Source organism: Oratosquilla oratoria, chromosome 3, assembly GCF_046742065.1.
Source record: "Oratosquilla oratoria isolate Oo_2021 chromosome 3, ASM4674206v1, whole genome shotgun sequence".
In the NCBI taxonomy this organism is placed as follows: Eukaryota; Metazoa; Arthropoda; class Malacostraca; order Stomatopoda; family Squillidae; genus Oratosquilla; species Oratosquilla oratoria.
This window is the reverse complement of record NC_134779.1, coordinates 2,000,001-2,005,000: the sequence shown is the minus strand read 5'-3', so window position 1 is coordinate 2,005,000 and position 5,000 is coordinate 2,000,001.

Genomic DNA, 5,000 nt, shown 5'->3' with positions numbered 1-5,000 from the left:
CGTCATGTCACTCTCATTGACAACCTATTTCTCGTAGACATTTTTCCCTCTTAATTTTCTTTCTTCATTCTCTTCTTCTTTCTACATTCCTTTTGAATATCCTTTTTATTCTTTTACCAAAGTATCTTTCCTTATTATTCTACTGTTATTTTCCTTTGCCTTACTTTCTCTCTTCCCCCGCTCTATTTCCATTTCCTCTTACCCTTTTCCTCTCCCATGATATATCCCCCGCATCTATCCATATTCTCTCACACGACTTCCAGTTTTTCTCTCTTTTTTCTCTCTTCTACAAGGTATTATATTTTCACATTCTTCCATAAGTTTCTCCCTGACAATCTCAAATTCTGCCTTGCCTGCCTTTCTTAGCCTCGAGAGATTCAGATTTGCACATGACACCCTCCTCCACACCAATTGTTCTTTTTCTTTTTTCTTACTTTTAGACATGAATGTCATTGAAATCCTTATCATTTACCACTCATTCTTATTCCTCTTTACGATAGAGTTTTTGCCATCTCATCTACCTCTATGTCCTTTCCAATTCAGCTTGTCTCTCCACTTCCCTTTCGATCGTTAAATCGCTTTTATTACCTATGACTTTATCCTCAGCACTTCCACTTTCACCTTTGCCTCCTCTCGTCCCTTTTCCTCCAATAAATCCTCCCCTTCCCCCTCCTCCTCCTCCCCCTCCCTCTTTCCCCCTCCCCTCCTCCTCCCTCCTGTTACTTATCCATCTCTTCTTATCCTTCCACTCCTCTACCTGCCTTCTTCTCCTCCTCTCTTCCTTTTTATCATATAATTTTTTCTCTTACTCTTCCTCCTCCTTCACCTCTTCCCTTTCTTATTATTCCTTCCATTTTTCGTCTTTCTCATTTGCTTATTATTCTTCCATCTTCACCTTATTTTTCCTTTTGCTCCCTTTCCTCCTCCCTCTTCTATTCCGTCTCCTCCTTCACTTTTTTCTCTTCCTTCTCCTCTTACTCTTTCACTTCTTTCTTCTTCTCTTTCTCATCTTACTTTTACGTTTCTTCCTCCTTCTCCTGCTACTACTTCTCTCCTCATCCTTTTACTACTCCTCCTCCTCCTCCTTCCGATTTTTTTTTCTTCGGTTTTTCATCTATTTCACCACAGATTCATTCTTGGTCTCTCAGCTCTATGTCCTTTCATTTCCGTCAAACTAAGGCACATATAACATATGTTTCTTTTATCCAAAGTTAGACTCAAGCCCTCCAGTACTATTTGTCTTTAGTGAGTGGAAGTTCCTTTCACCTTTACATGTCTTTTCTCCTCCATATCGATAAACTCTCTATCATTTTTCTCTCTTTCCTTCCCTATGCTACGTTTTTCTTTCCGTTTTCTTTCTTGGATTATTTCTTCACCTCACTTCCTGCCTCTCTACCCGTGGGAGTAGAGCGGCGTACAAAGGCTAGGAAGGTGTTTTCCCAGTAGACGACCTCCGCGTACTCGATGTGACAATGTGGAACTCCATATCCCTTCTTCGTCTTCATCTTCCACCTCCTCCTCTTCCTTCCACCCTTCTATGGCTGCTTCCTTAACTTCCGTTTCATTTTCCTATTTGTCTTTCTCCTTTTTTATTTTTTTCTCTTTCTTCATCCTACTCCTGATAATCTTCCACCTTGATTTCATTATGTCTTTACTCACTTGCAAACTCTTAAAAATATCATAATAAGGGCCTTTATTCATAGTTATTTTGAGATTGGGATGTCTTTCTTCTTTCCATTAATCCACTCTCAGTCTACTATATTTCCTGTGTTCATATTAGTGATGACCTCTTCCTCTTCCTCCTCCTGCTCTCCTTCTTCCTCCTACTTCTTCGTCCTCCTCCTTCGCCTACCTTCCTCCTTCTCCTCCTCATAGTTCTCTGTTACTTCTGTTCCTCTCATTATTCCTCCTATTCCTCCACTTCTTCCTCTTCCTCTTTCGCCTCCCCTCCTTCTCCCCTCCTAGTTCTCCTACTACACCCACTCCTTTCCCTACTCCTCCTATTCTTCTTCCTCCTCCTCCTTCTCGTTCGCCTACCCTGCACCTTCTCTTCTTACTAGTTTTCATGCTACTCCTGCTCCTCTTCGTACTCCTCATTTTCCTTTTCCTCCTCCTCCTCCTCCTCTTCCTCCTCCTCCTCCTCCTCCTCTTCCTCCTCCTCCTCCTCCTCCTCCTCCTCCTCCTCCCACTCGTTTCTCTCCCTTCCTCTCCTACCGATCCCACCTCAACCGTCCCGAGGTCAATACTTCTGTACAGACTCCGTCGGCCTGTGAAGCCTAACTCGATTCAGCATCCTAAACCAGAATCACACGACCCCATCGCGAAATAGCACTGGTCAACAAAATGTATTAAAATGTCTGTCTCACAAGCAAAAGGAGATGAACTTGATAGATTTTTTTCTGGCGATTTAAAGTATGTTTTCAGAATTTTTCTATAAGGCATAGTTTTCCTGTGATAGCATATCAATTTTTAAACAATTATAACTAATAAATGAGGCTAATATTTCAATTAATTTACCTTCAAAATGTGGAAATGTATGATTTTCGAGTGTATTTTGCTTCTGGGAGATCCCTTTTTAGTGTCCAGCAGTAATCAGCCAACAATGAAAAGCTCCACTTTCCTTGACACCGGGTTTCCATGTTTAGCATGTTCAGGTGAAACCTCTCACCGTGCTCGTCACTGACGGCGCCAAGATTTGCTTGGGAAAAAGTCCAAGTTAGAGTCTAGGAAGTAAATTTTTAGGCTCATATAGCATTCCAAGTCCTTGTAGGATATCAGTACTTCTTTTACGATTTCAGAATAGTTATTTGCTATGTAATTCCTTAAATAATCTGCGCAAACTTTCTTAAATGACAGCCATGCAGTTTTTTTTAAGATCATTTAGCTCTTCATCTAAATTCTGGTCTCTCATCAGCTCCCTAATCTGTGGTCCAACAAAAATACCCTCTTGGAATTTTGCATCACTTACTTTAAGAAACTTATTTTTCAAATATGTGAATCCCTTGCCAGCTCTATCCATACCTTTAACAAAATTTTTATGAACCCTAGCTTAATATGCAAAGGAGGCAGATGATTTTTCTCTGAATCAACAAGAGGAGGATTGACAATATTCTTCTCTCCTGGGGTCAGAGATTGTTTCATACTCTCATATGTTTCCTTTATGGCAGCTGCATGAGCCAGAGGAGCAGAAGGAAACTTATTTCCATTGTGGAGAAAAATGCTTTCAGATGCAAAACATCACACCATCCTCAAGTGAGAAAAACTGTTCAAAATCACAATGTCGCTAACGATAACAACTAACTTTGAATTCTTTCTAGAGAAGATTCCAGCACTTTAACCTGAAAGCAAGAAGTTCAAATTGCTTTTTTGACAAGTCTAAATCCCGCACAAGATCATTCAGATCTCCGTGACCCAATAAATGTGTTTCACTTGAAGAACAGATTGGCTGAAAGTGCATGTCTTCTGTTTTTGTTTTTGTTTTTTTTTTTGTTTTGTTTTCCAACCTCCTCGCTTGACGCATCATCACTTAGTTCCAGTTGTTTTGGAGGGTGATATGGGAAAGTCTTGACTGTGTGGCATTGGTCTCATAGCAGATGATAAATTAGGATATCTTACAATATGCTTGGATTTTGATGTTATACCTTTTATATTTGTAATGCAGTCTTTGTGACATGAATGTCAATAGACCGCAAATAAAGCAAAAATTATCTGGGTAGTTTATACAGTTTCTTGGCATTGTGAAGGTGAATAGCGGGTACACTACTGTACAACATCACAGACTTATTGCCACACAAATGCACACTACACAACCTCACACTAGCACTTCAAACACAGTACTACCAAACGTATAACAATCTCACGTAGGGTTGCCAAACTCAGTGTTGCCAATCGTTTTATTGAAATTTATCCCACGTAACACACGTAACGTAACATACCGTGAAACACAAAAACTGTGGGTGATAGAAAAATTGGACATTTTTGGATTCTGCATGCAAAAACATATATGATACAGCTATTCTTTTCCTTGGGATAAATGCTTTGTTGACCAGTGTAGTCAACCAAACAGAAGCGTTGGCTTCTCTTCTGAAGCACAGTTTTGACTTAGACCAGTGAACGATACTTTCCAGCCACAACCAATCAAGTTTCATAACCTTCATCACTTTCATATGTTCCCCTACAATATAAGTTTTCAAGTTTTCTTCAAAAGTATATTTTCATTCTGCTTACCATACTTAGAAGCTACAATAACTCCAGTTTAACTCATTACAGTACACTGTGTAGATTAAGCTGGAGCCAAACTTCAGTTGCCTCTATTCTCCAGAGAGATACAATCATGGCACAAACGGAATCTTTATCTATCAAAATCCCCTTCACACCTGGGGGTTTGCTCCTCAACTGAAAAAAAAAATATTGTCTGAGGTCTGTCTCAACAAAATCCGTATAGTGCATAACTGAGTTGAAAGGTAATATTCCTTCCAGGCACTGGATACAAAGCCGCACGCAATAGATTTTACTGAATGTTCTAAAATCTAAACCAATCCAATGTCCTTGGGCTTGGACAAATAAGTGTATGTGTCTGTGTGTGTGTGTGTGTGTGTGTGTGTGTGTGTGTGTGTGTGTGTGTGTGTGTGTGTGTGTGTGTGTGTGTGTGTGTGTGTGTGTGTGTGCGTGAGTGTATGTGTGTGTGTGTGTGTGTGTGTGTGTGTGTGTGTGTGTGTGTGTGTGTGTGTGTGTGTGTGTGTGTGTGTGTGTGTGTGTGTGTGTGTGTGTGTGTGTGTGTGTGCGTGTGTGTGTTTGTGTATGTACATTTATCTATCTACCGTATATATGAAAAGAGGGCTTCTCCACCTTATAAGGGAGGTAGCAAGCCAAAACATTCACCCACCCCCATCCATCTCGCAAACATTTGCTTCATTCTCATCTTAGTTCCTTCTGAGTGAAGGGCCACTCTTATCTATCCTTACCGTACTGCCCATATAAGAAGGAATGTAACAAGAGAC